The sequence below is a fragment of the Schistocerca serialis genome, chromosome 5 (assembly GCF_023864345.2).
Source record: "Schistocerca serialis cubense isolate TAMUIC-IGC-003099 chromosome 5, iqSchSeri2.2, whole genome shotgun sequence".
NCBI classification, from domain to species: domain Eukaryota; kingdom Metazoa; phylum Arthropoda; class Insecta; order Orthoptera; family Acrididae; genus Schistocerca; species Schistocerca serialis.
In genome coordinates, this window is record NC_064642.1 from 309,549,812 (window position 1) to 309,562,084 (window position 12,273).

Consider the following 12,273-nt stretch of genomic DNA (forward strand, 5'->3'; position numbering starts at 1 on the left):
AAATCAGCGGCATCCAAGGCAGGCTGGCGGCAGCTGTTGCTAGGTTTGCGAGTGCGTATGCGCTGCCCCGTTCACCTACGACGACAGCATCCGCTGCGGCGATAGGCTAGATGGCTTTGATGCAGCAGCGGCTGGCGATCACTATGTGATCGAAAATAGATTCTTCTATCAATAAAACATCAATAATACGATCAACGCTGACCTTCCTTTTAATTTAACATATATGGTCGTTGTGCACACAGCACTTCATGGAGTCGTCAATCAACAATAATATCTCGCGGGGACGCGGCGATTTCTTAGCCACTGCCGTAGTGTGCGCGACTCCGTTGCTTCGTATGCACCGCTAAAACGCGCGACAAGCAGACTCTGGGAGCGCGCGCTAGTAAAATGCTAGTGTGCATAGAGCGTAAGAGGCAATTCCAAGACCGCCCGTTACGAAAACGCTGGCAAATAAATCTCCGACGCCCAGCCTGAGTGGCGCCTTAAGCCAGTTTTGAAATTTCAACTTCCGTTTCCAAACTAGCCCGAGGACGGTCACTTGGATTTACCCAGCTACATGTGTTTTTAATTACACCCACACTCATTCTGTCTAGCGATCATCCATGTTTAGGGCAGGTGGTTACAGGCACACAGAGTGCCGACTATTAAATGCGATAAATGTGAGAATAAAATACAGCCGCGCGAGATTAGCCAAGCGGTCTGGGGCGCTGCAGTCATGGACTGTGCGGCTGATCCCGGCGGAGGTTCGAGTCCTCCCTCGGGCATGGGTGTGTGTGTTTGTCCTTAGGATAATTTAGGTTATGTAGTGTGTAAGCTTAGGGACTGATGACCTTAGTAGTAAAGTCCCATAAGATTTCACAAACATTTGAACATTTAGAAAAATACATTAAATTTCGATTCCCAACGTGATCTCCCTCCTTGGAATGGATAATATGAGACAATACAGGCAGATGGAAGAATTCTGCAGAGTGAAATTTACCTCTAATACCATTTTAATTTATGTCGTCACAAGAAGATTGTGAAATCTGTTTTTTTTCTTTATTGGATTATAATTTTAGGAGCGTCCGCTATAAATTCGAAGCAACTGACAGAAATGTGATCCAACGTTAAACAACATATCTGCACATCCTTCAGTTATGGGCAAAGACAGGATGCAATAATTTGCTTTTCATTCGTGTTTACATTTATTAATTTCTCTCCCGGGAGAATCGCACTTAATTCGGCTCAAGCCAAAGTTACCGAGTAGCTTCAGCTTGTGGGCTTTCGTTTAAAATATCTCCACAGAATAAATGATCTGCACTGCGTAAGCTAATAAAATATCGGACTTCGTAAAAGAATAACATCTCTCTAGGTTCTATTAAACAGAAGATAGAAGTAACGACTTTAAGAATAGAAATAATTTACTGCCGGCCGGTGTGGCCTAGTGGTTCTAGGTGCTTCAGTCTGGAACCGTGCGACCGTTACAGTCGCAGGTTCGAATCCTGCCTCGGGGATGGATGTGTGTGATGTCCTTAGGTTAGTTAGGTTTAAGTAGTTCTAAGTTCTAGAGGACTGATGACCTCAGATGTTAAGTCCCATAGTGCTCAGAGCCATTTCAACCATTTTTTTTAAATAATTTACTGTCAGTCCGCAAAACCACACTAGCTCCAGCTGGTACCATCACAGTGGCCACATTTGACTTTAGGTACTGCAGGATGTCCGCTCCTGATAGCTGAGTGGTTAGCTCGACGGATTCCCGGCTTGGTCGGAGATTTTCTCCGCTCACGGACTGGATGTTGTGTTGTCCTCCTCATCGTCATTTCCTCCCAATCGACACGGAAGTCGCCGAAATGGTATCAACTCGAAAGACTTGTACCATGCGAACGGTCTCCCGACGGGAGGTCCTAGCCACATGGCATTTCGTCCGCCCCCGGTAGCTGAGTGGTCAGCGCGACAGAATGTCAATCCCAAGTGCACGCGTTCGATTACCGTCTGGCTCGAAGATTGTCTCCGCTCAGGGACTGGGTGTTGTGTTGTCCTAATCATCGTCATTTCATCCCCATTGACACGCAAGTAGCCGAAGTGGCGTCAGATCGAAAGTCTTGCAACCGGCGAACGGTCTGCCCGACGGGAGGTCCTAGTCACACCGCAGGATAGTAAAGGATGGGAATCGTTGTTTATAACGTTTGCTGATCTTTCCACAAATTATTATTTCAATCAGAAGATACACTTAGTTTCATCAGAATAAAGGCAGCAATCGTACAGACCAAACTACGTTCAGACCAGATATGACAAAGAAAGATTAATGAACGTCTCATTGTCATGTACTATTATGCATTAGTGAAACATGAAACAAACCAGGAGCACCAACTCTATAATGCATGCTTATTCTTAGACAAATATGGTACTTCACTAATTATTAGTACCAAAAGCTACATTTATGTACTTAGTATGTACTTAAAATTATTTGATGAATGAGAATCCTTCTTAAATTATTGATCAATTCTTGAAGGAGCTGCCACAAGAGCTCGATAAATCCACAAGATTATAAAACCACAAAATTATATGAACGGTGGACTGACTGCCCCTTTCAATTGTAAAAACCAGTCGATTACAAGCCTCTAGTCCGGGCAGCACTATACCATTTGCCGTGTGTGTGTGTGTGTGTGTGTGTGTGTGTAGTAATTCGTCGTGTGTTATAAATTCTCGAGGATTTACGGCGCTAAGGGGTGTCGCATTTGGCAGACAATGGAAGGTTCCCGGACGCTGGTGCGGTGCAGGCGGTCTCGCCAGCTGGCGAGGCTGGGCGGGCAGGCGCCGCAGCGGCTGCCCGCAACTCACGCGCCCGCCATCTGTTCCCTGATATCTGCTGGCAGCGGCGCGCCGCTTAGTCACCCCGTCGCGCTCCGTGTGCGACACAAAGCCTCTTCAGACGGCACGTGTTGGATACGTTTTCTCGGCAGCTGCTATACGCAAGGGGGGCTTTGTTGTAAATGACGAGCTGTGTTCGGAGATAAATCCCCACGGCGGCGGTAATCTGTGATATATCACGTTGCAGAATCTGCGGCGTTGGTCATTCTCGGGCGATGAAACCACGTCCTGACTCAGAATGACTGTAACATATGAGCTGAACTAACGATGCTGAAATATGGTACATTGCGCATTTCTCACTAACGAATGCGACTGAGGGCATATGAGCGAGCCCTACGTAAGAATAGCACGAAAGAGCTTGCCAAAGACGAAAGAACTGCAAGGAAACAAGATTTCAGCTCTGTCAAAATCAATTCGTCAAATTACTTTAGATGTACAGACAGCTAAGTGTCGGAACTATCATACGAAAAACGTGGCATCTCACAATCTCAAATTGCTAACTAGAAGACTGTAGAGGTCAAAAAAGAAATAAATTCTGAGGGCACTGGTTGAAAATATTTTTGCATTAAAAAAAGTACCGAACATCCAATTGTGATGTATTTAGTAACGTATCGGATGTGAAGCTGTTGTACTATCATGGAATGTGAGGGCTTCTGATTTCTTACAATGAAGTTTGAGGCGCAATTTTGAAATTCTCAGGTTTGTGGGAGTAAAGTGAAGACACCAATGAAGCATCTAAAATATGCGAAAACCCAAAGTGAGAGCAATTAAAGCGGAAACTGAAAACAAAAGAGTCGTCTTTAGAGAGGTACACAACAGGGTTGTAGCTCATAGCCAGAACTCTGTAATTTGTAAGTGAATCAGGCAGTGGAACGAATAAAGGAAATAAAAACGTGAGTAAATATGGAACAGGAAACAAACAATCAATCATAACGTTCTCAAACAACTTAGAGGAACTCTTTAGTAGTACATATAAGCTATGTTAAGGATAACTGGGTCAGAGACAAGAGAATAGGATCTGATGGACTAAATTATTGTGCAAAGTACGTGATATGAGGCATATACGTTGAGAACACTCCTCGTAAATATTGTCATTTTCCAATATTAAATCATCTTGCCTTAACCTAGGTCAATCTGGAATTCAAATTAATGTGCTTCAACTCATTGTCTGGTTTCGCTGTTTCAAACTTAATTCTAGTGTTAACCGTATATATTGACCACATTTGCTTGTGGTTGTTCTAATGTGCATTGCGTTTGGCTCCTAACAACAATAACAAAAAATTTATATTAACCTGAACAGACCAGAGTACCACTGCGAGATGTATTCGATTCCATGCAAGCACAAAGAAGTAGTTAGAGTTCATTATCTTCCGTAGCAATCCTTTGTTGGGCGATAAAAAAAGTTTCCGGTTGAGGACGCTGCTGCAGCGTATATGCAACATAATGTGACTGCGATGCGGTTAGATAAGCACCGCCATGCAGCAAGGGGTAACTGTGGTATCTGTGTCTTCCCGACGTCCTTGTGGCATATCCGGATACGTGAACTATGGCGGCATTAGTACCAAATGCGTCGAACAGGATCAACGTGCTGTTATTCTTTTCTTGGCTAACGAAAGACGAACACCGGTAGACGTGCATGGGATAGCACATCTGTCGCAAACCACTGTTGAAAAATGTGGCGACAAGGGTGCTGCAGCTTCATGATAGTGTACGTCACCATATCGCAATTGACGTAACGCAGAAGCTACGCCAACACAAGTGGGAGACACTCAAGCATCCGCCCTATAGTCCTGATCTGAACCCATGCGACTATCACGCCTTGGAGCCCTTCAAAAAGGCCTTGAATGGTCGACGATTCCGGGTGGAAGACGACGTGCAGCAGGCACCTACAGACATCTCCACCGAGCAGGGCACGGTGGTTCACCAAACGGGTATCTTCAAACTGGGGCGTCGGTGGGATGATCGCCTCAATGTTTATGGTGAATGTGCCTGACTGGCGTAGCGATTCTGTGCTGTATTGCCTTCTAATGTAAAACTGTTTGATCGCCCTTATACATTCTGAAAATGTGTAACTTCTTATGTCTAGGCACGTAGATATTACTAAAGTCCTACTTGACACATTCAAGGCGTTTAATAATCTGGCCGTAACGCTGCAAAGCGATATGAGAAGGAACCAGCATGTGAGAACTGTGGTATGAAAGGCGAATGGTCGATTTCGGTTTATTGGGAGAATTTTAGGAAAGAGTGGTTCACCTATAAAGGAGGCCGCATATAGGAAGGCCACATACAGGACGCTCGAGTGTTTGGGATCCGCATCTGGTCGGGCTGAAGGAACGCATCGAAAAAATTCAGATTCGTTACCGTTGGACTGGAACAACACATGAGTTTTGCGAACATGCTTCTGGAGCTCAAATTGGAGTCCCTGAGGGAAGACGACGTTCTTTCCGAGAAACAATGTAAAAAATTTAGTGAACCGGCATTTGAGGTTGACTGCCGAACGATTCTAATGCCGCGAGCATACGAGGCACGTAAGGACCACGAAGATAAGATACGAGAAATTAGGACTCATACGGAAGCATTTAGATAGTCATTTTTCCCTTGCTCTATTTGCGAGTGGAACGTGAAAGGAAATTACTAGTAGTGGTACCTTCTGCCACGCACCGTACTGTGGCTGGCGGAGTATTTATGTAAATGTAGATACACTACTGGCCATTAAAATTGCTACAACCACGAACATGACGTGCTACAGACGCGAAATTTAACCGACAGGAAGAAGATGCTGTGATATGCAAATGATTCGCTTTTCAGAGCATTTACACAAGGTTGGCGCCGGTGGCGACACCTACAACGTGCCGACATGAAGAAAGTTTCCAACCGATTTCACATACACAAACAGCAGTTGACCAGCGTTGCCTGGTGAAACGTTGTTGTGATGCCTCGTGTAAGGAGGAGAAATCACGTTTTCGACTTTGATAAAGGTCGGATTGTAGCCCATCGCGATTGCGGTTTATCGTATCGTGACATTGCTGCTCGCGTTGGTCGAGATCCAATGACTGTTAGCAGAATATGCAATCGGTGGTTTCAGGAGAGTAATACGGAACGCCGTGCTGGATTCCAACGGCCTCGTATCACTAGCGGTCGAAATTAGAGGCATCTTATCCGCATGGCTGTAACGGATCGTGCAGCCGCGTCTCGATCCCTCAGTCAACAGATGGGGACGTTTGCAAGACACGAACAGTTCGACGACGTTTGCAGCAGCATGGACTATCAGCTCGGAGACCATGGCTGCGGTTACCCTTGGCGCTGCATCACAGACAGGAGCGTCTGCGACGGTGTACTCAACGACGAACCTGGGTGCACGAATGGCAAAACGTCATTTTTTCAGATGAATCCAGATTCTGTTTACAGCATCATGATGGGCACATCCCTGTTTGGCGACATCGCTGTGAACGCACATTGGAAGCGTGTATTCGTCATCGCCATACTGGCGTATCACCCGGCGTGAAGGTATGGGTTGCCATTGGTTACACATCTCGGTCACCTCTTGTTCGCATTGACGGCACTTTGAACAGTGGACGTTACATTTCAGATGCGTTACGACCCGTGGCTCTACCCTTCATTCATTCCCTTCAAAACCCTACATTTCAGCAGGATAATGAACAATCGCATGTTTCAGGTCCTGTACTGGCCTTCCTGGATGCAGAAAATGTTCGACTGCTGCCATGGCCAGCACATTCTCCAAATCTCTCACCAACTGAAAACGTCGGGTCAATGGTGGCAGAGCAACTGGCTCGTCACAATACGCCAGTCGCTACTCTTGATCAACTGTGGTATCGTGTTGAAGCTGCATGGGCAGCTGTACCTGTACATGCCATCCAAGCTCTGTTTGACTCAATGCCCAGGAGTATCAAGGCCGTTATTACGGCCAGAGGTGGTTGTTCTGGGTACTGATTTCTCAGGATCTATGCACCCAAATTGCATGAAAATGTAAGCACATGTCAGTTCTAGTATAATATATTCGTCCAATGAATACCCGTTTATCATCTGCATTTCTTCTTGGTGTAGCAATTTTAATGGCCGGTAGTGTATTAATGATGTACTTAAATATGATAGTCTATTGGATCGACTTTCGTGAATGATTGACGACGGATACCCAAGAAATACGTAGCGAAGCTGCGTGATTTTCTAGATCTTAAAACGTACCTCATCTGCAGAACTACTGTGTCTTGTGCTGCCAGAATTTAACTCAATCAGTTTAACTGAGTGGCAATAACTACCTCTATCGAGAAATGGAAAGTAAATCTTTCTCTCTGCTTCAATTTTTATTGGTCAGATACTGTGGTTCATTACTGACAGCACGGAAATACGACAGGGAGGAAGACTAATGAGTCCGCAGTTTAATTACGTCAGCGCTGCTGGCGTTCTTGGCGACCCGCCACTGTGGAGGCCGTGATTTAAGATCCCTCCTCATGTCGCGCTCATAAAGAGTGGCAACGCTCGCTGCAGCTAATTGTAAGACGCGTTCCGAGGAACGACGAGGTCATTACTTCGTTTGCGATGTAGTTTTCACATTAACGACACTATTACTTTATGTCGCCTTGTGTTTATAAGGTATTCTAGAATATCACCAGAATCTCGTAGTAACTAGCAAGATACGTGATCAACATAAAAGTTTTCCTTACACATGTTTCTCAAGTAACTTATGTTTTTTGTGCGCTAATTTTGGGTAGTTACTATTAATTCAGTCTCTTCTACTACGAATTTCTTATGTTTTATTCCTACACTTCCCCCCATGAACCATGGACCTTGCCGTTGGTAGGGAGGCTTGCGTGCCTCAGCGATACAGATAGCCGTACCGTAGGGTGCAACCACAACGGAGGGGTATCTGTTGAGAGGCCAGACAAACATGTGGTTCCTGAAGAGGGGCAGCAGCCTTTTCAGTAGTTGCAGGGGCAACAGTCTGGATGATTGACTGATCTGGCCTTGTAACACTAACCAAAACGGCCTTACTGTGCTGGTACTGCGAACGGCTGAAAGCAAGGGGAAACTGCGGCCGTTATTTTTCCCCAGGGCATGCAGCTTTACTGTATGGTTAAATGATGATGGCATCCTCTTGGGTAAAATATTCCGGAGGTAAAATAGTCCCCCATTCAGATCTCTGGGAGGGGACTACTCAGGAGGATGTCGTTATCAGGAGAAAGAAAACTGGCGTTCTACGGATCGGAGCGTGGAATGTCAGATCCCTTAATAGGGCAGGTAGGTTAGAAAATTTAAAAAGGGAAATGGATAGGTTTAAGTTAGAATTAGTGGGAATTAGTGAAGTTCGGTGGCGGGAGGAACAAGACTTCTGGTCAGGTGACTACAGGGTTATAAACACAAAATCAATTAGGGCCAATGCAGCAGTAGGTTTAATAATGAATAGGAAAATAGGAATGCGGGTAAGCTACTACAAACAGCATAGTGAACGCATTACTGTGGTAAAGATAGATACGAAGCCCACGCCTAATACAGTAGTACAAGTTTATATGCCAACTAGCTCTGCAGATGACGAAGAAATTGAAGAAATGTATGATGAAATAAAGGAAATTATTCAGATAGTGAAGGGTGACGAAAATTTAATAGTCATGGGTGACTGGAATTCGGTAGTAGGAAAATGGAGAGAAGGAAACGTAGTGGGTGAATATGGATTGGGGCTAAGAAATGAAAGAGGAAGCCACCTGGTAGAATTATGCACAGAGCACAACTTAATCATAGCTAACACTTGGTTCAAGAATCATAAAAGAAGGCTGTATACATGGAAGAAGCCTGGAGATACTGACAGGTTTCAGATAGATTATGTAATGGTAAGACAGAGATTTAGGAACCAGGTTTTAAATTGTAAAACATTTCCAGGGGCAGATGTGGACTCGGACCACAATCTATTGGTTATGAACTGTAAATTAAAACTGAAGAAACTGCAAAAAGGTGGGAATTTAAGGAGATGGGACCTGGAAAACTGACTAAACCAGAGGTTGTACAGAGTTTCAGAGAGAGCATAAGGGAATAATTGACAGGAATGGGGGAAAGAAATACAGTAGAAGGAGAATGGGTAGCTCTGAGGGATGAAGTAGTGAAGGCAACAGAGGATCAAGTAGGCAAAAAGACGAGGACTAGTAGAAATCCTTGGGTAACAGAAGATATATTGAATTTAACTGATAAAAGGAGAAAATATAAAAATGCAGTAAATGAAGCAAGCAAAAAGGAATACAAACGTCTCAAAAATGAGATCGACAGGAAGTGCAAAATGGCTAAGCAGGAATGGCTAGAGGACAAATGTAAGGATGTAGAGGCTTATCTCACTAGGGGTAAGATAGATACTGCCTACAGGAAATTTAAAGAGATCTTTGAAGATAAGAGAACTACTTGCATGAATATCAAGAGCTCAGATGGAAACCCAGTTATAAACAAAGAAGGGAAAGCAGAAAGGTGGAAGGAGTATATTGAGGGTCTATACAAGGGCGATGTACTTGAGGAGAAAATTATGGAAATGGAAGAGGATGTAGATGAAGATGAAATGGGAGATACGATACTGCGTGAAGAGTTTGACAGAGCACTGAAAGACCTGAGTCGAAACAAGGCCCCCGGAGTAGACAACATTCCATTAGAACTACTGACGGCCTTGGGAGAGCCAGTCCTGACAAAACTCTACCATCTGGTGAGCAAGATGTATGAGACAGGCGAAATACCCTCAGACTTCAAGAAGAATATAATAATTCCAATACCAAAAGAGCAGGTGTTGACAGATGCAAAAATTACCGAACTATCACTTTAATAAGTCACAGCTGCAAAATACTAACGCGAATTCTTTACAGACGAATGGAAAAACTAGTAGAAGCCGACCTCGGCGAAGATCAGTTTGGATTCCGTAGAAATGTTGGAACACGTGAGGCGATACTGACCCTACGACTTATCTTAGAAGCTAGATTAAGGAAGGGCAAACCTACGTTTCCAGTATTTGTAGACTTCGAGAAAGCTTTCGACAATGTTGACTGGAATACTCTCTTTCAAATTCTGAAGGTGGCAGGGGTAAAATACAGGGAGCGAAAGACTATTTACAATTTTTACAGAAACCAGATGGCAGGTATAAGAGTTGAGGGGCATGAAAGGGAAGCAGTGGTTGGGAAGGAAGTGAGACAGGGTTGTTGCCTATCCCCGATGTTATTCAATCTGTATATTGAGCAAGCAGTAAAGGAAACAAAAGAAAAATTCGCAGTAGGTATTAAAATCCGTGGAGAAGAAATAAAAACTTTGAGGTTCGCCGATGACATTGTAATTCTGTGAGAGACAGCAAAGGACTTGGAAGAGCAGTTGAATGGAATGGATAGTGTCTTGAAAGGAGGATATAAGATGAACATCAAGAACAACAAAACGAGGATAATGGAATGTAGTCGAGTTAACTCGGGTGATGCTGAGGGAATTAGATTAGGAAATGAGACACTTAAAGTAGTAAAGGAGTTTTGCTATTTGGGGAGCAAAATAAATGATGACGGTCGAAGTAGAGAGGATGTAAAATGTAGACTGGCTATGGCAAGGAAAGCGTCTGTGAAGAAGAGAAATTTATTAACATCGAGTATAGATTTAAGTGTCAGGAAGTCATTTTTGAAAGTATTTGTATGGAGTGTAGCCAAGTATGGAAGTGAAACATGGCTGACAAATAGTTTGGACAAGAAGAGAATAGAAGCTTTTGAAATGTGGTGCTACAGAAGAATGCTGAAGATTAGATGGGTAGATCACATAACTAATGAGGAAGTATAAATAGGATTGGGGAGAAGAAAAGTTTGTGGCACAACTTGACTAGAAGAAGGGATCGGTTGGTAGGACATGTTCTGAGGCATCAAGGGATCACCAATTTAGTATTGGAGGGCAGCGTGGAGGGTAAAAATCGTAGAGGGAGACCAAGAGATGAATACACTAAGCAGATTCAGAAGGATGTAGGTTGCGGTAGGTACTGGGAGATGAATAAGCTTGCACAGGATAGAGTAGCATGGAGAGCTGCATCAAACCAGTCTCAGGACTGAAGACCACAATAACAACTTCCCATGTCTTGTTATACTGATTTTAATAGGTTTAGGTGCCTTAAATTTGGGTTTGATAAACTTTCCTGCTTGTTTGGTATGTGTTTGCTGGGATGGTTCACCTGCGTCGATGACCTTATTCGTTTTTTGCTTCAGCGCATCATTATGTTTGAACTAATCTGTAAAACCTCCACGTAGTTTCAAAACTGTATGTCATTCGCACGGACTGAATCCCCTCATCTTTGATAGAATAATAACCAATGTTGTCTATACGATGGAAGAAAACTGCATACTGGAAACGCTTACAATTTCAACCTGTCAGGGCTTTACATTCCTGCGTTCGTTATTAGTGACGGTGAATACTCTGTCTATACTGTTTTCCAATACACATAGGGAATTTACAAAGAATGTTACACAAGTCGTCTCACTCTAAGACCATCGTCAACAATAGTGTCGCATTATCAGAAGAGAGTACATGTTCCGGATGTGCTGAAGACGCATTTCTGCTATGGTATAGATAACAGATGCATTACGGTCTGCGAATAAAATGGCATGGCCTCTTGTAGCTTATTTCAAAACTGAGGTACGCACAGCAGTACGCGGTAGTGAAATATTCTGCATCTAAATCCACATCGATATTTTGCAGTCCTCCTTATGGCGCGTGGCAGATGGCACGCCGTACCGGCACTATTCATTTCCTTTCTTGTTCCACTTTCAAATTGAACAAGGGAAAAACGACAATCTAAATTTCTCAATATGAACGCAAATTTTTCCTCTCTTATCTCCTTGGTCCTATCGCGCAATGTCTATTGGAAGCAACAAAGTCCTTCTGGAGTCAGCTTCAAATACCGATTCTCCAAACAGTGTTCCTCTATAGGAATGTCGCCTTTATTCCAGTGATTCCCATTTGAGTTTCCAAAGCATCTCTGTAACACTTACGTGTCGTTCGAACCTACCACTAAATAATCTACCAACCCACCTCTCCTTTGAATTGCTTCACTATCTTCCTTAAATTCGACCTGGTACGGATCCCGAACACTCGAGCAGCACTCAAGGATAGCTCGCACTATCGTCCTATATGCGGTCTCCTTTACATACGAACCAAACTTTTCTATAATTCTCCCAATAAACCTGAGTCGACCATTTGCCTTTCCTACCATAATCCTCATATTCTCGTTCCATTTCATATCACTTTGCAACGCTGCGCCCCGATTTTTAAACGACCTGTATCAAAAATGGTTCAAATGGCTCTGAGCACTATGGGACTTAACTTCTCAGGTCATCAGTCCCCTAGAACTTATAACTACTGAAACATAACTAACCTAAGTACATCACACACATCCATGCCCGAGGCAGGATTCGAACCTGC